The sequence below is a fragment of the Hyperolius riggenbachi genome, chromosome 6 (genome assembly GCF_040937935.1).
Source record: "Hyperolius riggenbachi isolate aHypRig1 chromosome 6, aHypRig1.pri, whole genome shotgun sequence".
Taxonomy (NCBI): domain Eukaryota; kingdom Metazoa; phylum Chordata; class Amphibia; order Anura; family Hyperoliidae; genus Hyperolius; species Hyperolius riggenbachi.
The window spans coordinates 295,299,768-295,321,482 of NC_090651.1; the positions used below are offsets into that span (position 1 = coordinate 295,299,768).

Genomic DNA, 21,715 nt, shown 5'->3' on the forward strand with positions numbered 1-21,715 from the left:
AGCCCCTCCCAGTCATCACAGCTCTCAGTATGCAAAGCAGAAGATCTAAGCCAGAAGGGGGCAGGCTTGGGCTTGAAAGGACTCCACAGAAGAGTGACTCAGCTATAATGATTCCAGGTCAATCCTCGACTGAATAGTCGGTGGATTCTTATCACAGTTGCTAATAGACTAATTAAGCATATAACAATGAAACTAAAAGCAGGGTAGGTGTTTACTGTCATGTTCCCACTGATAAATGTAATAAAATACATGAGGGTGCTTCATCTCTGGTTCTCTTTAAAGAAAAACATTTCTTTGCTACAGCTGATACAAATCCTTCAATAAATCTGCAGTTTTTTTACTTCCTGCTTTCATGGAAGCAGACATATTGTTAACATCCTGTGCTTTCAAATGAGCTTATATGCCATCTCTGCCATGGCAGTCATGTGACACAGGGGAGAGATCAAATTACAACTTGGTATTAGACACAAATGAGGGGAAATTAAACAGGCTAAACTCTCTAAATACATACAGGGCGCATTGCTCAGTTTTTCTTTCCCGTTCTGTGCAAGAGTTCAGGTCCACTTTAAAAAATTGGGTTCAATAATTCTATCTAGCGATTGTACCATTGGAATAGTGGCTAATTCACTGCTATAGTTCATAGCGGCTGTACCATCAACAAACTGACATACAGGATTACAATACCCAAGCAGCAACCCTGATACAAAAATTTTTAGACCGCAAATACCCAAAAAAACTGATAAAAGATGTTAATAGAAAAGTAAAAATTACCACTACACACCACACTCCTTCACCAGATCCCCACACAGCCCCCAACCCTCCCCCTCATTTCATCACCAGATACAGCGCCCAACACAAGAAAATATGAAAAATTCTTAAAGAAAGATGGGAAATCCTGCTACAAGACTTCTATCTCCACACATTACTGCCCCTGGTTCCCTCCCTTACCTTCAGATGAGCACCTAATCTACGCAATATCCTGGCACCCAGTAGGCTATGTAACCCTGTGATACCCAGCAATCCCACAGCCCAATGCCCCCAACCAGGCTCACACCCATGCCTCAAACCAAGGTGTTTGGCCTGCACATTTGTAAACCATACCACCTCCTTTTTATCTTCTCTCACTCATATCAATTATTCAATCAAAGAACATATTTCCTGCACTTCAAGATTCATTATGTACCTAATATCATGTCTATGCAATCTACAATTTGTTGGATGCGCTACTCAGCTGGCACAGAGCAGAATTGGCCAGCACAAACATAATATCCTGAAAAAATACCCCTTGCACAGTGTGTCAGTTTCACACCACCCATAACAGTAATCCAAATTCACTCCATATCCCCTTCATTGAAAAAAATCAATTCCACCCTACCGGACGCTTTCGAAAAATTAAACAAAGATGAGCTGTACAGGATTCAGGCACTCAAAACACTGGTTCCAGGTGGTCTAAATGAACTGCTGGAAACAAAATCTATTAAAACAACCATCTCAATAAGCATTTTATCTAATCCTCTTTTTTTATTCTTGTATTATTTTTATTTAATTTTATCAAATTTACCTTGCTCAATTTTATGCTTGTCATTTAATTCTGTCATGAGTTTACTGTTTATTATATTTTATTGTCATTTTTACAACACCATTTATTTCCCCTCTCCTCATTTGTATTGGTCATGTTACTTTTGGATATTTATTATGACTACACCTATCCAGATACTGTTTATTTTAGTGTATTTTATTTTATTTACTAGCTGGACGCCCGGCGTTGCCCGGGTATGTATTTGGCTAGTGTTGGCTCTGCCCACTTTTCCTAACCCTAACACACAATTACTTAATGACCAAGTATGTGAGCTTTGCGGTCTTTGGCATCAATAATTTGCAATGAAATAAAATTAATCTGATTGGATGTGGCTCCACCCCTTTTCTGAATTTGAACCTCAATCACCCAATGGCCAACTGTACCAGGTACAGGTGATTAACAGTGCAAGAATGGCAGCAATTAAATATTCCCCTTAAAAATCAATAGGTGGATTTTGATTGGCTTTTATAGGCTCCACCCACTTTTCTGAATATTAATCCCAGTCACCCAGTGACCAACTGTGCAAAGTTTGAGAACCCTACCATTAACAGTGTAAGAATGGCTGCAGTTTACATTTGCGCAATGAAATTTGTATTTTTCTCCACCCACTTATTTCCTAACATTGTTCAGGTATGTATTTGGCTGGTGTTGGCTCCGCCTACTATTTCTAACCCTAACACACAATTACTCAATAACCAAGTTTGTGACCTTTCGGTCTTTGGCATCAATAATTTACATTGAGATTAAACAAATCTGATTGGCTGTTTGTGGCTCCACCACTTTGTCTGAATTTGAAACCCAGTCACCCAATGACCAACTGTACCAGGTTTAAGACTTGTGCCATTAACAGTGCAAGAATGGTAGCAATTACATATTCCCCTTGAAAATCAATACGTGAATTTTGATTGGCTTTTGTAGGCTCCACCCACTTCTCTGAATATTAATCCCAGTTAACCAGTGACCAATTGTGCAAAGTTTGAGAACCCTAACATTAAAAGTGTAAGAATTGCTGCAGTTTACATTTTCTCAGTGAAATTTGCATTTGTCTCCACCTACTGATGACCCGGCATTGCCCGATTATGTATTTTGCAGGTGCTGGCTGCGCCCACTTTTCCTAACCCTAACACACAATTAATCAATTACTCAATGACCAAGTTTGTGAGCTTTGCGGTCTTTGGCATCAATAACCTGCATTAAAATGAAACAAATCATATTGGCTGTTTGTGGCTCCACCCCCTTTTATAAATTTAAACCCCAGTCACCCAATGATCAACTGTACCCGGTTTGAGGCTTGTGCCATTAACAGTGCAAGAATGGTAGCAATGAAATATTCCCCTGAAAAATCAATAGGTAATTTTTTATTGCCTTTTGTAGGCTCCACCCACTTTTCTGAATATTAACCCCAGTCACCCAGTAACCAACTGTGCAAAGTTTGAGAACTCTACCATTAACAGTGTAAGAATGGCTGCTGTTTACATTTTCCCAGTAAAATTTGTATTTGTCTCCGACCACTTATGACCCGACGTTGCCCGCTTATGTATTTGGCTGGTGTTGGCTGTGCCCACTTTTCTAACCCTCACACACAATGAATCAATTACTCAATTACCAAGTTTGTGAGCTTTGCAGTGTTTGGCATCAATAGTTTGCATTGGAATGCAACAAATCTAATTGGATGTTTGTGGCTCCACCCCCTTTCTGAAATTGAACCCTAGTCACCCAATGATTAACTGTACCAGGTTTGAGGCTTGTGCCATTAACAGTGCAATGTCAAAAATGTAAATATTCCCCTTGAAAATCAATAGGTTAATTTTGATTGGCTTTTATAGACTCCACCCACCTTTCTGAATATTAATCCCAGTCACCCAGTAACCAGCTGTGCAAAGTTTGAGAACCCTACCATTAACAGTGTAAGAATGGCTGCAGTTTACATTTTCCAGTGAAATTTGTATTTGTCTCCGCCCCCTTTTTGGTTATGGGGAAAAAAAAGTATCCTATACTTTATTCCAGGTAATGTACTATGTGTGTGCCAAATTTCATTCAAATCCGTTCAGCCATTTTTGCGTGATCGAGTAACAAACATCCAAACATCCAAACATCTAAACATCCAAACATCCAAACATCCGAACTTTCCCATTTATTATATTAGTAGGATACCAGTCACTGCATACCTGTTCATGGTACCTTTGTGTGTGTGTGACAGCTGCACATTTGTAATTCCAGTCACTGCATACCTGTTCACGGTACCTGTGTGACCGCACGCTGTTTTATATACCAGTCCGTGCATACCTGTTAACTGCACCTGTGTGACAGCTGCACATTGTATTGTAATACCAGACACTGCATACCTTTCACTGCACCTGTTTGGCTGTACAATGTATTAGTCAAGTCAGTGGCAGTGCATACCTTTTACTCCGCCCCCCACCCCCGATATGGATAAAACAGGCAGAGGCAGGCCACCCAGCAGGTCTGTTTGAGGTCATGCTGACGTGATTTTGTGCGGCCCTGGACCAAAGGACAGTGCTCAGAAGAAGGCATGCCCCATCAACTCCCAAGATTGTCAGGACGTGGTTGAATATTTAACACAGAACACCTCATCTTCCTCAGCCACCAGCGCTACTCCAAGCACAACATCCGCTACATTTGACACTTGCAGGAGTTATTTGGTGGGGAATTCACTGATTCACAGCCATTATTGTTACAAGATGAAGGCGCTAAGCAAGTTACACCACCTCATATGTCTAAGTTAGGCGACACTATGGACGTAAGGAGGAGGAGGATGATGAAGTACATGCTGTTGGTGCAGTTTTGGAGGTGTATGATACAAGCAAAGCTGGGGAGATTGATTATGATGATGATGATGATATTGCCATGGATGCCACGTGGGATCCTAATAGACAAGATGACCAAGGGGACAGTTCAGAGGGGAAGTCAGAGAGGAGTAGGAGGAGACGAGTTCCTGAAAGAAGCAGGGGGAGCTCGTCATCAGAAACAGCTGGTGGCAGTGTCCGGCGCCATGTATCGCCACCTATGGACAGCCAGCCAACATGCCCTTTAATGTCAGCTGCTGAGGCCACCCTATTTCCATCACCCCAGGGGGGCTCAGCGGTTTGGAAATTTTTAGTGTGTCTTCCTCAGCAATGAGCAATGCCATCTGTACTCTCTGCCACCAAAAATTGAGCCATGGAAAGGCCAACACCCGCGTAGGGACAACTGCCTTACAAAGGCACATGGAGAAAAGGCACAAACTGCAATGAGAAGACCACCTGAGGAAAAGCAGCACACAAAAGCAAAGCCACCCTCCTTCTCCTCTTCCTCCTTCAGGTGCATCATCTTCAGCCGCTTTCTCCCTTGCACCTTCACAGCCACCCTCCTCCACTCCGCCTCTCACCTTTAACGGTTCCTGCTCCTCTGCCCACAGCAGCAGCCAGGTGTCCATGATGGAAATCTTTGAGTGGAAGAAGCCAGTCACCCCCTTGCCTGGCGTCTGACAGCTGGCTTGGCGAAACTGTTAGCTCGCCAGCTGTTACCATACCAGCTGGTAAACTCTGAGGCCTTCCAAAAATTTGTGGCCATTGGGACACCACAGTGGAAGATACCAGGCCACAATTATTTCTCAAAAAAGGCGATACCCAAACTGTACCATGAAGTTGAAAGGCAAGTGGTGTCATCTTTGGCAGTGCACACAGCGTTGGGTCAAGGGTCCATCTGACCACGGATGCCTGGTCTGCCAAGCCTGGTCAGGGCAAGTACATTACTTACACATACCCATTGGGTCAGCCTGGTGACCGCTGGCAAGCAGGGAGTACGTTGCTGTGCAGCGGACCTAGTTGTGACACATCCACGGCTTGCAGGCAGGCCTCCTCTCCTTCTCCTCCTACACCTCCTGCTACATCCACTTTGCTGTCGTCCTCCTCCTCCTCGGCTGAGTGGCAGTTCTACTCTACTGGTGCTGCGATCTCCTCTCCAGCTACACAGCCCCAGCTCCCAAGGGCCTATGCTGCATGCCAGGTACGACACTGTCACGCCATCTTAGACATGTCTTGCCTCAAAGCCGAGAGTCACACTGGAGCAGCACTCCTGGCTACTCTTAACAAACAGATGGATCAGTGGCTGACCCTGCACCAACTGGAGATCGGCAACATTGTGTGTGACAACGGCAGCAATCTCATTTTGGCTTTGAATTTGGGAAAGTTGACACATGTACCCTGCATGGCACATATGCTGAATCTAATAATTCAGAGATTTGTGTGTAAGTACCCAGGCTTACAGGACCTCCTGAAGCAGTTCAGGAAGGTGTGTGGGCATTTCAGGCGGTCTTACATGGCCATGGCATGCTTGGCCGATATTCAGCGGAGAAACAACTTGCCTGTGAGGAGCTTGATTTGAAATAGCCTGACTCGCTGGAATTTAACACTCCTGATGTTTAACAGCCTGCTACAACAGGAGAAAGCCATCAACCAGTATCTCTACAACTACAGTAGAAGGACATGCTCTGGGGAGATGGGGATGTTCTGGCCGAAGTACTGGACACTCATGCGAAATGCCTGCAGGCTCATGCGGCCATTTGAGGAGGTGACAAACATGATGAGTCGCAGTGAAGGCGCCATCAGCGACTTGATCCCATATGCTTTCTTCCTGGAGCGTGCCGTGCGTAGAATGGTGGATCAAGCTGTGGAGGAGCGTGAACAGGAACAGGAGGAAGAGTTGTGGGATCAATTCTCAGCAGAACCAGGTGTTTCCTCAACATCTGCGGCAGCACAGAGGGGGGAGGAGGAGGAAGAGTCGTGTGGGGAAGAGGAGTCAGATGATGAGGAATGTGGGGGTTTTTTTGAGGAGGAGGCGGAAGTACAACTGCAGCAGGCATCGCAGGGGACTTGTGCTGCTCAACTTTTCCCATGGTATTCTTTGTGACTGGAGGGAGGAGGAGAACTTACCTGACATCACTGAGGAAGAGCAAGAGGAGATGGATAGTACGTCTGCATCCAAGTTTGTGCAGATGGCGTCTTTCATGCTGTCCAGCCTGTCGAGGGACCCCCGTATAAAAAAACTCATGGGGAATGACCTGTACTGGGTGGCCACGCTACTAGACCCTCGGTATAAGCACAAAGTGGTGGAGATGTTACCAAATCACCTGAAGGCAGAAAGGATGCAGGACTTGAAGAACAAGCTGGCAAGTATGCTTTACAGTGCGTTTAAGGGTGATGTCATAGCACAATGGAATAAAGGTACCACTGCCAGTAATCCTTCTGCCATGTCCATGCAGGCAAGGACAGTACGCTCCAGCAATCTCATGGTGATGTCGGACATGCGGACATTCTTTAGTCCAATGCCTTGCCGTAGCCCTTCCGAATGCACCCTCCACCAACGCCTCGACCAGCAGGTAGCCGACTACCTGGCTTTAAGTGTGGATGTAGACACTATGAGCAGCGGTGAACCCCTGGACTACTGGGTGCGCAGGCTTGACCTGTGGCCAAAGCTGGCACAATTTGCCATCCAACTTCTGTCTTGCCCTGCCTCAAGCATCCTGTCAAAAAGGACCTTCAGCGCAGCTGGAGGCATTGTCACTGAGAAGAGAAGTCGCCTAGATCAAAAAAGTAACCCTTTATCAAAATTAATGAGGCATGGATCCTGGAGGGCTACTGCCTGCCCGAAGACTAAGTCAGTCCCCACACACAGCATCTCTGCCTGCACGCCGTGTGACTGCCTGCCCCAAGACTAAGTCGGTCCCCACACAGCATCTCTGCCTGCAGGCCGCTTGACTGACTTCTCCGCCACCACCAACAGGGTTCAGGACTCCAGACGGATTCCTGAATTTTTAAGGCCTAGCAGCTAGCAGCAGCCGCTATAATAATTTTTCTGGTGCGTGTACATGCCTGCCTAATTTTTCTGGCTGCACTGCGGCTGCAACAACAAACAAAAGGCATGTACATGTGTTAATTCCCTTCGTGATCGTTACCTTGCCACGGTGAAGGGGCTTGTGTATCACAATGAAGCAATGACCGCTGGCTATATGAGGGGGGGGTGGGGCACACTCAAGATAATAAGGTCGTTGCTTCATTGTGGGCAGACCAAATTCGATCAGCTGGACAGTCACTGTTGTTCAGTCATTGAGCTACCTCAGCCCGGCGACCATATGGGCTTGCAAACCGATATCGCCTGCATTCTCGCCATGGTGCACACCAGTCCAGCACGGCCGTCACTACACAAACAGCTGTTTGCAGTGCGTTACACAGTGAGTTTGGTCTGTCAGTGTGAAGCAGTACACTAATTACACTGATTGATGTTTACACATGCAAGATGTTTTAAAGCACTTTAGGCCTACAATTTAGCAATAAAATGTGATTTCTGCCCTTAAAACGCTGCTGTGCATCAAATCCTGATTTTCCCCCGGGACTTTTGGCGTGTATCCTTCTCTGCCATGCCCCCTCCAGGTGTTAGACCCCTTGAAACATCTTTTCCATCACTTTTGTGGCCAGCATAAATGTTTCAAAGTTTTCAAAGTTCGCCTCCCCATGAAAGTCTATTGCGGTTCAAGAAGTTCGCGCGAACCCAAACTTTTGCAGAAGTTCGCGTTCGAGGTTTGTGGACCTAAAATCAGAGGTTCAAGTCATCTCTAGACTCAATACTGGGCGACCCATCTGGTTATAATGGGGGGTACCTAATGGTGACACATCTGGCTATCTATGATGGAGGATTAGTACTGTTGCAACATCTAAATATCTATATGGGAGGTCCTAATACTGAGGGCACTGCTAACTGTCTATACGGGGGGACCTAATACTGGGGGCACATGAAGCTACCTATGGGGGGCTTATTCTGGGGGACGTGTAGAGCTGTACAGAGGCACCAGTAGGATAAAAGTCACTAAAACGTTTAAAACGTTCGGGATGCGGTGGTGGACCAGCCAACCCAAAACAGACACAGATACTGTCGATTCAAATAATAAATAATTTATTTATATACTCCAAAGACAACTTTGTCTTTGGAGTATATAAATAAATTATTTATTACTTGAATCGACAGTACCTGTGTCTGTTTTGGGTTGGCTGGTCCACCACCGCATCCCGAACGTTTGAAACATTTTAGTAACTTTTATCCTACTGGCACCTCTGTACAGCTCTACACATCAAGAATCCACCCTTGGTGGAAGGGTGGTACACCCTCTTTTTTTCCTCTATCCACAGAGAGCAACGTCTTAATCCTGAGTGGGGACAGGCTTGGTCTCCCCACCTGCTTTTTCAGTGGTTGCCTTGGAGGTAACCCTGGTTTATAAGTACAATACTTACGTTTCATCATTATCATTCGCACTCCTCCAATACAAGCTACACTATATTGGGCTCTCAGTTCTCTACTTTTTATATTCTGGGGGACATCTGGCTACTTAAAGTGCAGGCCTTATACTGGGAGCACATCTGGCTATATTAGGAGCATATATAGCTATCTATAGGGGGACTAATACTGGGAGTACAACTGGTTAGCTGTACTGGGGAGGGGGATATCTGGTTATCTATACTTGGGGGAACCTAATACTGGGTGCACACCTGGCTACCTATAGGGGGGTTATTACTGGGTGCACATCTGTCTACTTATACTGGGGGGGAGTGCTACTTAATACTATGGGCACATCTACTACCTATACTGGGTTGGGCACAATTCGGGGGAGGGGGCAGGAGGGCACAATTTGAAATTTCTGGTGCTCAAGAATTTTGGCCAGCCTGCCAGGGGAGCATACGGGGTTGCTACTAGGCTACAAGGGAAATATGTTAAATCACGCTTGAATCTCAAATAAACACAAATTAACTGCAGTGCCTGATGGAACTTGCTTCTTTTCCTCCATGATCCACAAAATCTGTTTAAGGGAGGGGGGTGACCACGGTTCAAATGGGGAAATCAATCAATAGGAATGCAGTGACAACTATTACATTAAAATATACTGTTTAACCACGTCCACTTAAGACCCCACACACTTTTAAGACCATCTCTGTATAATAAAATTATTAGTTGACCTTCCCCATTAACCTTTTCTCCCTAATTTTTACTATTTAAAATATTTTTCCGGTTTTCTCAATTCCAAGTGAAAAGTACACACTGTAGCAAAAAGCCACCTTTACTGCAGAAACAAATATCATCACCATTTTAGGACATAAACATAATTTAAACTTTATGAAAAACAGGAGAAATAGCCAAATAAAATTAGTGTTTTTTTCTCTACAGTAGCACTTTTTATTTTTAAACTGCAATTGGTAAAATCTGAAAAATAATGTGTTTTTTCTATTTTTTTCCCTATATTTCCCATTAAAATGCATAGAAAACAAAATCGTTCTTGGGAAAAAATACCTCCAAATTAAAGCCTAGATTCTCTTGAAAACCAAAATGATGTATGTATTATTTAGGTGTCATAAGTAGGGATAAAGTTATTGCTGATTAAATAGAGACATAGCTAAAATGTCAAAACTGCTCTGGTCCATAGGGGGAAACAAGGTCTTGATTCAAAGTGGTTAAGAAAAAAATACAACAGTCATGCAGCTGATTAACGATGTGCACAAACGTCTCTGTAATTTATATGGTTGTGGTGTGAAATACACTGTGTACCTGTATTTATATTATTTACATACTTTATTGTAAACTTGAGGCATTTCCATCAGCTGTGGGTGGAAATCTCAATAGGTGAAAAAAAGGGAAGGTACAGAACTACATAGTACATAATACCTGATAGATAATTAACAGAGGGGAGTTCTGCTGGGATCCTAGATAAGGCACTAGGAAAAAGTTACTGCACATAAACACATTCTTGGCAAAGAAGCTTTTCCTAGAGCTGCTGCAAGTAAGTCTTACCTAGTGTTTCTGTCACATTGCTGTAGCTGAATGTTTATAGATGACACTATGCTGTAATCCATATTTGCTTTAGAAATGTCGAACTTAGAATAAGTACATTTTACATTATCTGGACTGGAAATGGTAAAACAACAACCATAAATGGGCATACAATATAAACAAGTTCGTGCAATGGCATTGAGGAGCTTTTCAAAGTAGAGAGTATGTTTGCTCCTTGTACTCTATTCACTGTATCTTTATTGATATATTTTCAACACCTATAAAGCAAATAAAGTACTGTAAAGAAAGTGAGAAAAATGTTAAGAAGTTATATATATATATATATATATATATATATATATCTCCTCTATAATAAAACCCCTGTGTCCCTGCGCCACGCTGTCCCTGTGTAGCTGGGTCCATGCTTTTTGCTACTGCGCATGTGCGCAGCACGGACCCAGCTACACAGGGACAGGAGGACGGGGCCAGGGAGCCGGGCAGGCTTGCGAGCAGTGTTGCCAACTCATTCCTTTAATTACTGGCACATCTACTGTAAGTTATACAGGTTCTGGGGCTATTTGCACATAATCAGTGCCTTAACTGCATCTACCTAGCCACAAAACCTGTATAATTTATATGTGTCAGTAATTAAAGGGCTGATATGGCAACACTGCGTACGAGCGGTCGCCCAGGTGTGCGGCGGTTGCGCGTGCATGCGCAGTAACGGGCGGCGGCCTAGAGCAGACCTAGAGAACGTTTTTAAACTGGCATAAATAATATAAACGATTAGTAAATTTTACATGTGCAGGCGGCACATGTATAGTTTCCCAATCTTTATGCAGTAAACCATTTTTTTACGGCATATAAGATGCTCTGCACTATAAGACGCATCAGGTTTAGAGGGCAAAAACCAGGAAAATTATTAATAAAACCTGATGTGTCCATGGTTTAGGAGCATCTTGTAGATGTTCTCCCCCAATTATTGTGTCCCCCTTGTACCTTATATATCCTTCTGTGTCCCCCTCTCCCCCGTATTCTCCTCCGCTCCCCCTGAATAAATGCAAGTGTTTCATCAGCAGATGGCGGCACTAGGGGAACTATGAGTACAAGGAAAGGTGTCTGTTGGCTGGCGACTCTGATGGAGTAGGTGAGCCGTGCTGCTGCTGCTTGCATTTATTCAGGGGGAGCAGAGGAGGACACAAGGAATCAAAGTACAAGAAGTCTTTGACATCCGACATCACGGCGGGTCGGCAGTTCGTATCACGGTGCTTTCGGAAGTCTGGGACTCCCTGTATTTGGCATTTAAGGCGCAGTGACCTTTTCTCCCCATTTTGGTGGGAGAAAAAGTGCGTCTTATGTGCCAAAAATACAGTATGTAGGGAGTTGTGCAAATAGCATAACTTGAGTTATACGTGCAGCAACTGTGTGGCTTAATATACAAGCAATGTAAGCATTACAGATATAACGCAAATTATGCTGCTTGTGTAATTCGCTATGAAGACCAGAAAACCTTACATACGCTATCAATACACGAAAATGTTACCTATCTTCTTTAAATATACTCTGTAAGATCCTGTATGGATCCTTGTCTCATCCCAAATCAAGGAACAGGTGAAGCCAAACGAGTTACCATGATTGAAACCAGGAACTATACTTACTGCTTGTGATGATCTGCTCGGCTGCCTGTGCAGGCAGGCAGCTTTTTGTCCATTGTTTAGGTTTGCATGCTGCAGGACTCTGGAAAGAAGAGCTTCTGTCAGTTTTGCAGCTTGTGCTTGCTGAGGAATTTGCATACGTTGTCATGCAAATTGCCTGGCCACAGTCATTGGAGGCGTGTACTATAAGTACTATGTGTTTCCCACAATGCTTGGCTGGTCATAAGGAGTCTTCCTGTGAAACACTCTGGAGAGTGTCAGCCATGCTCTTTGTTTGAAGATCAGCTTAGAGTAATTCCTGGAAACTGTGCTAGGCAGGTTCCCTAGTGTAGTTAGGATTGTTTATCTGTTTTGTTTGTCTGTTGCGATTGTCCTGTCCCAACGGTGGTCGACAGGAAAACGTTCTGATCTCTGTTCTTGGAGTATAGCGGGTGCAGCGGTTGCTACCAGCTATCTCTTCTGATCTGTCTCACTTGGATCGCACTAGCATCTTGCGCTAGCGCTGTGGATCCTTCTGTTCTGTCTCCTTGGATCGCGCTAGCCTCTTTTCGCTAGTGCTGTGGATCCTTCTGTTCTGCCTCCCTGGATCGCACTAGCATCCTGCGCTAGTGCTGTGGATCCTTCTGTTCTGCTACTCTGTACCTGGATCTCACTCGCTTCGCGCTAGTGCTGTGGATCCTTCTGTTCTGTCTTCCTGGATCGCGCTAGCCACTTTCGCTAGTGCTGTGGATCCTATCTCTCGCTTGTCCCTGTTTTCGTGTGTCTGTCTTGTCTGCTACGACCGCTTGCTGGAGGCTCGGTGAGGTAACCGTTAAGCAAGCGTTCGCGTCCTCTGTTTCATGTTTGTCTGTCGATGGTTAGTTAGGCGTGCTTGTCTCTATTGTGCTTATCACGTGGAGACCGCGCATAACCGCGTGCACTGTTGCGAATGAGTGCGGTGTTCGCGGTTAGCTAGCGTTTGTTATTTTCTGCATCTCCTCATTGTATGATTTGCTGTGCCTTTGCCATTCTCGTATTCTGTTCTGATCTGCCTTGTGTCACTTCTGTCAATCGCCTTTCTTGCGGTTGCGTTTCTGTTTCGTATCTGCTGTTGTGTGTGCGCGGTCGCGGGGTGGCGACTAGATTGGCACACACACATACAATCTGTCCCTTTGCTCGTTTGCATTCGCAATCGCTTCTCTTGCGATTGCGTTCTGCGCTTTGTGCAATTCCTGTCTGGCCTTTGTGGAGGTACAGAGGATTGGCTCCTCTGCACTCCCCAGCGCCATCTGCCGACAGGAATTTCCCTCTACGGGTGCATAGCACCTTTTGCTGGGTGCCTGCAATTATACGCTTGTGGAGGATTTCCGCCCTATCAGCGAAAGTTCCACAATCCTTACACTGCTATATTATTCAGATTGGAGAACCTTAACTGACTCATTTTTAACCTCTTAAGGAGATGCTCTTGATTGCATAGGAATAGTTTCTGATATTTAACTATATAGTGAGAGAAAGGATATTTATTGGAGAGGCTTAGAAATCCGGGAATTTTTAAAGGGGAATCAGGTGATCCCTGAATGTATGGCAATTGTATGAATGAATTTTTGAAAGACCGTAATGTTGTATGATATAGCAGTGCAATATTATTTTTGCTTATTATAACTTTTCATGATCTTATTGGAAATTCTTGGATTTTAAATCCAGAATCTTTTAAGAATTTTAATGAAACAATTCATAGTGTGAACCAAGCCAGCGTTACTCTTTAATATATAGTTACTATACTTTACATGTGGAGGCCTGGAGGGGACTAGGGGGATACCCCTAATCCTAGAGGCTGCAGGATAGAGATTGGTTCAATTATCAGGAAATAGAAGCAGCGCCTTTCAAAACCTTGATATTTTTTTCATGATTGAAACCAGCTGTCTTCCAGATCTTCCAGACCAGGAACTCCAAACACTCAAAAGACCTTCACAAAAGCCAAGTTCAATGACTGTTAGAATGTTATAAACACAGTTCATAAGGGTTCACAAAACATCATCAGATATCAACCTATTTCACCTTTGCAATTGTCTACAAGGTGTGTGTGTGTGTGTGTGTGTGTGTGTGTGTGTGTGTGCGTGGTGTGTGGTGTGTGGTGTGTGTGTGTGTGTGTGTGTGCGTGGCGTGTGTGTGTGTGTGCGTGGCGTGTGTGGTGTGTGTGCGTGTGGTGTGTGTGTGTGGTGTGTGTGTGTGTGTGTGTGTGGTGTATGTATGTGTGGTGTGTGTGTGTGTGTGTGTGGTGTGTGTGTGTGTGTTGTGTGTGCATGTTCTTGTGCGTGGTGTGTGTGTGTGTGTGTGGTGTGTGTGTGTGCGTGTGGTGTGTGTGTGTGTGTGTGTGTGTGTGTGTGTGTGCGTGCGTGCATGTGTGTGTGTGATGTATTGCTGTGTGTGTGTGTGTTGTGTGTGTGTGTGTGTGTGTGTGTGTGTGTGTGTGTGTGTCTAGTCCCAGCTCTTTTGGAGAGTTCCTCTAGATAAGGTTGCTCCACACAGATAGATAATTCAGCTTTGTCAGTTCTTAATATGAACACAACAGGCAAATCTGCATGCGAAGCTTCAAAAGACTTCATGAAGGAGGATAACTTTATATCAAAACAGGTATTTAGTGGCTAATGGGCCTGATGCTATTCCAGGTGATAAGTAGCTTGCAGATGCGAGCTACTTATCACCTTGCCATCGCACGAGGATTACCGGCAAATCCTATTGCCAGTTTCACTCGTGCGATGGCCGATCGTTAGGGAGCATTACTCAGGCGAAAGCCTGAGCGATGCTCCCTATTACCGGGCGATGGGGAGCGAGGCTTACCCTGTGGTGCTGTCCATCAGCACCACGGCCTCGCTCCCCACACATGCGCACAACCCGCCGCACATCCGCCGCCATCTTCCGCCACTGCATCTGGGGGTCTCCTTTAATAAGGAGACCCCCAGAGCTCCCCGCCGGCCACCGCTCGTCTCCGCAACCCCCCACAAAGTTGCAAAGTTACAAATTGCTTAAATACCTTACCGCCGCTTTACACCCGTCGGCCGCCGCATCTCGCCGCAAGTCCCCGCTGTGTAATTACAGTGTACGAGTTACTGTAATTACACTCACTGAGAACAGAGTCCCGGCAAAGCATCTTTGAATCAGCCACCGGGCTCCCCATTGGTTCACAGGCTGAGCCAATGAAAATGGCTCAGCCTGTGATCCAATGGGGAGCCCCGGCGGCTGAATCAAAGATGCTTTGCCGGGACTCTGTTCTCAGTGAGTGTAATTACAGTAACTCGTACACTGTAATTGCATAGCGGGGACTTGCGGCGAGATGCAGCGGCCGACGGGTGTAAAGCGGCGGTAAGGTATTTAAGCAATTTGTAACTTTGCAACTTTGTGGGGGGTTGCGGAGACGAGCGGCGGCCGGCAGGGAGCTCTGGGGGTCTCCTTATTAAAGGAGACCCCCAGATGCAGCGGCGATGTCGTGCGTTAGCATGTTTAGACCTGCTTTTTGCAGGTCTAAGCTAACGCTCATGTCTGCCGGGAAGCATCGCTTCCTGGAGGCATGCAAAGTGTAATAGGATAGGGTGTAAGGAACTTGCTGGGCGATAATATCGCCCAAGCGAGTTCTTTTAGCACCCTGCCTAGGGCTAAATGCAATTGAATCAGGCGACTTTATAGTAGCCTGATTATCGGACTCACCAGTGTTTAACACTGGCGAGTCGGACAATTGCATCAGGCCCAATGTGAGAATAATAGAAGTTGCTTAAAAACATTGCAGCTTCATTTGTTACACATGACATCAAGTGAGAGTAGTGAATGTAGAGCACACCTCAAGGAATATTAAGGATGTTTTTGCAGTCTTTCTCCCCCTTGGCGGTATTCTTGAGTGTAGTTAGGGGCTACTTTTCACTGCAGTTAGCAGTAACCCAGAGCTACACTCGTGGAGACCACTAGGAGTGTCAGGCTCAGAGTGCACAATGATGCTCTAAGGATCACTCACCTCCTCTTTATCCAGCTGCAGCAGTCCATCTTCTCCATGTTTGTCTCGGGCCCCATCAGTTTGTGGAGATCGCCGACTGCCACATGATGACAGAGGGCAATTCAGCATAAGATAGAAGGCCTCCTGGAGGACAGGAGGAAGACTTGCAGCATGTAGCTGGATCCCAGGGAGGTGAGTGATCTACAGACTCCACTGCGTACCTATTCTGAGGGAAGGGGGAGCATTCTCTAGCTGCTTGCACTGGATGAGAGCTCTCTGGCTACCTATAACCGGGATGGGGGGCACATTTTGGCTACCTAAACTATGGGGGTGCCTGGATACCTATATAGGTGTGTGTGTGTGGGGGGGGGGGGCAATCTCTGCCTACTTATACTTTTTGAACCTCTCTGGCTATCTATACTAGTGGAGGGGGGCACACTCTAGCTACCTGTACTGGGGTCACATACTCTCTGGCTATTAAAACTAGGGGGGTGCACTCTACGCTAAGGGGGTTAACAAAAGGAAACAGTGGCTTATACTGGCCTTAGACAAAACAAAGAGGCTTTATTTTCTTTATATTACTGGGTTTACAGGTCCCTGTCATTTTTCTCTATCCTTTAAAACTGATTCGCTTCTTTCCACATATGGAATCTCACACCTCCTTTTTCTCCCATGAAATTTAGCTTAGTGTGGCTTTTGTGCATTGCTTGCCATTACATGTGGCTGCCATATACTGTAAGTCCTGGACCTACAACAAGGAGGTTTTTTAACCATCATTTTTCTCTCTCTTTCCATTAGGGCTGGAACCCACTAGAGCAATTTTTTGAGCATTTAGGGAGCGTGAGAAATTGCTAGCGATTTCACTAAACGCTCTGCCAATGTAAATGGATGGTGCAAATTCCACAGAAACGATTAGCAAAATTGCAAACGCAGGGCATGCAGCATTTTGTTAGCGTTTGCGCTTCAATGTAGAGTATATAATCGCTAGCGTAATCGCTCATCAAAACGTGCATGGATCGATTTTGCTAGCGTTTTTAAGTTACTGCACACTGTAACAAAATTAAAATTAATTGAAAGGACCAATCAGACTTTAAAACGCTAATCGCTACACAACCGCTGGCAAATTGATTACACTTTTTAAAAACTCTCCCTAAAACGCTCATGAAATCGCTTACAAACTGCTCATACAAAATGCTAGCGACTGCGGTTAGCGATAGCGTTTTGTAGTGGGTTCCAGGCCTGACTGTTTAATGACATAACCACTACTACTACATAACTACTGGGGGAAGAGGAAAAATCTGTGCAAATAGCAGCCCGATATATCACTGCCTGCCACCAACTGAGAGGAACATGATACCACATGGACTGTACAACCCCATACTCCCCTATGGACTGTATACCTATACCCCCCTCCCCTATGGACTATATATCTCATCCCCCCCATACCATCCCTTACATCCTCCACCCTCCTATGGACTGTATACCTATATCCTTCCCTTATTCCCACAATCCCCCCCCCCCCCCCTCCATGTTAATGTTTTGTTTTGCTTTGGCAATGCTAAATGTATCTGGTCCTGCCAATAAAGCTTTTTTTGGATTTGGATTTGGACCATCTACAATCTTTCCCAGTAGCACGATTCTTCGACATGTAGTATGGAATGTCTTATATGTGGTCATTATGGTAATCCTCTCTGGTATCTTGTAAGACTTAGTTTGCTAAGCCGTGAGACAGAGCAGAGGGACCTGCTAATGAAAGCTGCTGAATCATTCTTTTGCTCTAAACTTCTTTCTTGCATATTTGGTCTCTAGTTACAGTGAAGCAAAAAGTTATAGAGAGTTAAAGGGGACCTGAACTCCTGCACAGGACAGAAGGAAAACATAGAGAAATGTACCCTGTATGTATTTAGAGAGTTTAGCCTCTCTAATTCCCCTTCATCTGTGACTAATCACTGTCACACGCCCTCTAGTGGCCGGACTGCTCAATGCCTCCCAATCTGTTTTGACATACAAACAATCAAATATCGTGAATTTAATTGATGCACTGAAACCGCTGGAATTGGGCAAACAGATAGGCCAGGAGGGAACGTGCGAGCAACACAAACACTGTGATACACAATAGTTCAGGAAGCTGCCACCACCTCTGTAGAAGGACAGAGGACCTGCTCTGACTATTCTAAACCTGTGAAATTGTTAAAACACTCTGGTCTGACTAAAACAATACAATACTTCAGGTAGCGAATCTTCAGAAAGGCTAGGATTCTTTCTGCGATGCTCAAAGCAGGTATGTAGCCGAAAAAATGATCTTAAGTCTTTTATTGCAAATGCAATATAAATAATTAATATATACAGAAAATTATTAAAAGTAACAATTATGGAGATATTAGCCACAGATAAAATAAAAGGGTTAAAACAAAGAAAATGAATAATTAAAGGGAACCAGAGAGGATGCAATATACATACCTGGGGCTTCCTCCAGCCCCATACGCACGGATCGCTCCCACGCCGCACTCCTCCGCTGCCTGGATCAGCCGCCACCGGGTCCCGTCATTGCCGCGAGTCGGCAAGTCGGCCGGCGGACGCGGCCAATTCTCCGCATCACAGGGTGCTCTCCCCATACAGATACGCATGTGGCTGTTAACTGCGCAGGCGCATGCGTACATGTATGGAGGGAGCTCCTGTGATGCGGACAATTGGCCGCGTCCGCCGGAAGTGACGGGCCCGGTACCGGCGGATCCAGGAAGCTGAGGACGGCGGCGTGGGAGCGATTCAGGCTTATGGGGCTGGAAGAAGCCCCAGGTATGTATAAAATCTTTTTCTTTTTTCACCCTCTGGTTCCCTTTAAAGTTTTGAAAGAAATATGCCCTGTGTGTGGAAATCCAAGGAATTCAAAGTTCCTTTGTTTCAGAAGGAAAACAGCAGGGAAACCAGCCTCATGGTTCACTGTGTTTCTTTTATACAGACCTGCTCTGAGGGCAGAACTCAGGCTTCAACTCCTGCCCTTGAGATTAATGGGCAGGAACTTAAATTCCAAATATATGACATTTCCATATCTCAGACCACATTTCTTGCACACAAATAATAATAGCAAACTCACACTCTCCAAAGAATATGGATCACATTAATACCAGACATGAATAGTGTGTGACATTCCTTTCCTGAGAAGTTGAATAATGGGACTGCAGCTTACATCAGTTCCTTGAAAGAGGTACCAAAACGTCCGGTGGGACGTTAGTGAACAAATGATCTACTTTCCATATAGATCATAAGTACGGTATCTTTTAAAAAGGCAAAAATCATACAATACAGCTATTTAATATCTGGTCCTAGTGCCTCCACTATGTCTGTGTCCTGCCATGCGGAAAGCTTGCCTTGTGCAGTGTACTACCAAATGGTTCTTTTCAAGCTGGTGTTCACACCTACAGTATGTGTGATGCACCTGACGCAAGAATGTCCTTCGGTCCAGGTAATTAAAGAAACATAGTTATCCCAGAAAAGCAGCTGTATCCAACTGGAATAGACCAGACCCCAGCCTTTTACTCTGTACTACAACTACACATTAGGGATGCTCATTCGGATTCTGCGGAATTGCAATTTCCGGAAATAGCGGAAATTCCACCCGACTTTAACATAGATTTTCTCAAAAACTATAAGGTCTTTTTGAAAACTTTTTTTGCATCTTGTTCACAAGATTCAGTTTAATAAACCCTGAAAATTTGGTGTTTCTAGGACTTAAGGGGGCTTTGCTATCAACCACTAAAATCGGCGGATTTTTACTGTAATGTAAAATGCAGAAAGTCTGCATCTGCCTATTTTCTGCATTTTACATTACAGTAAAAATCCGCCAACTTTAGCGGTTAATAGCAAAGCCCCCGTAAGTCCTAGAAACACCAAATTTTCAGGGTCTATTAAACAGAATCTTCTGAACAAGATGCAAAAAAAAGTTTTCAAAAAGACTTTATAGTTTTTGAGAAAATCGATGTTAAAGTCGGGCAGAATTTCCGCGATTTCCAGCGGAAATGCCGCATTGGAATGCGGAAATTGGTAGCGGAAAGCGGAATCGGTAATTGGTACATGACGGAATGCGGATTTACAGCGGGATCGGAAATTGGCATTCCGACCATCCCTACTACACATACAATCTGAATTGTAACGTGAATCCCAATCAGCGACAAGAAAACCAACTGTGATTGTATTTTCCACGGATCATCTGTGACAATCACCACTGTCATTTGATCTCTCAGCTGTGTCAGCTCAGGAATCTCCATTGACACGGCAGAGCAGCTAATTGGTAAACACAGGATGTTAACCCTATGTTATATTCCATAAAGCAGGAAGTAAACACACTGCAGGTATATTGCAGACGTTGTGTGAGCTGTAACAAAGAAATGTTTTTCTTTAAAGACTATTAAGCTGTTGCTAATCTTTTAGAGCAGAGAGGAAGTTCTGAGTTCAGGTCTGCTATAAGGATTGAAGATCACATAGGTGGTAGTGGGAGGTAAAAGAGGGGTATAACACAGAGGAGGCTGCAAGACAGTGGCTGGAGAGTGTACTGGTTAACCACTTAACGACCGCCTAATGCTGATAGGCGGCCGTTCCATGTCAGTTCACGGAGGGCGTATCCGTGAACAGCCTGCGAGCCTCTGACCGCGGCTCGCAGGCTAATTGTAAACACGCAGGGAAGAAATCCCCAGTGTTTACATCAATACGGCGCTGCTGTGCAGCGGTGCCGTAAAGGAGATCGGCGATCCCCGGCCTCTGATTGGTCGGGGATTGCCGGCATCTGATAAGCTAAAGCCTATTAGAGGCGGTGCAGGACGGATTGCTGTCCTGTGCCGCCCACAGCAAGGAGGGGAGGGAGGGAAAGGGACGGAGGGCAGAATTGCGCTGCGGAGGGGGGCTTGAGGAGCCCCCCCGCAAAACCCAAACAGCCGGCAGCGATGAGACCCCCCCAGCAGGACATCCCCCTAGTGGGGAAAAAAGGGGGGAAGTCTGATCGCCCTGGCTGAAACACGATCTGTGCTGTGGGCTGAAGAGCCCACGCAGCACAGATAAGAGGAAAATCCCCTGGTCGTCAAGTGGTTAAGGGCTCTGCCTCTGACACACGAGACCTGAGTTAGAATCTTGGCTCTACCTGTTCAGTAAGCCAGTACCTTTTCAGTAGGAGACCTTGGGCAAGACTCCCTAACCTTGTTACTGCCTATATAGTGTGCCCTAGTAGCTGCAGCTCTGGTGTTTTGAGTCCGCCAGGAGAAAAGCGCAATATAAATGTTCTGTGTCTGCAAAAAAGATAAGGAGGTAAAGCACAGAATGGGAAGTATTAGAGGTAAGTAGTGTAGAACACACATGAAGCTGTATTTCAAATAAAAAGAATATAGCACAGAGGAAGAATTAATTGAGATAAGAAGGCATGGCACAGAAAGAGTTGAAAAACATACAAGGAGGGGAGAGCACAAAAAGGGTTGCAGGAGAAATAAGGAATAGAACAAACAATACTGCAGGTTGTGGGAGGGAAAAATAGGTTAGAACACAGAGGAGAAATAAGGAGAGATAATGAGGGTATAACACAGAAGAGGAAATAGGAGGGATAAGAACAGAATACAGATGGAGTAGTAGGAAAGATAAGGTGGTAGAACACAGGATGGGGTCAGTAGAGTAACTTGAAGTAGGGGCCCCTTGCAAAACTCTGCCAGCCGCTCCCCTTCC

General features: G+C 45.1%; 1 protein-coding gene across 2 annotated transcripts in view; it reads left to right on the top strand.

Moving 5' to 3' along the window:
• Positions 1-10,344: 10,344 nt before the first annotated feature.
• Positions 10,345-21,715, top strand: part of LOC137521616 (sulfotransferase 2B1-like) — a 45,083-nt gene continuing 33,712 nt past the window's right edge. Inside the window, exon 1 of one of the 2 annotated variants that reach the window (XM_068241095.1) lies at positions 10,345-10,403. The gene's annotated coding sequence lies outside the window, so the exon portion shown is untranslated. Of the gene's footprint in view, positions 10,404-16,147; positions 16,205-21,715 lie in introns of those variants that run through there. The other variant, XM_068241096.1, reaches the window with a different exon arrangement.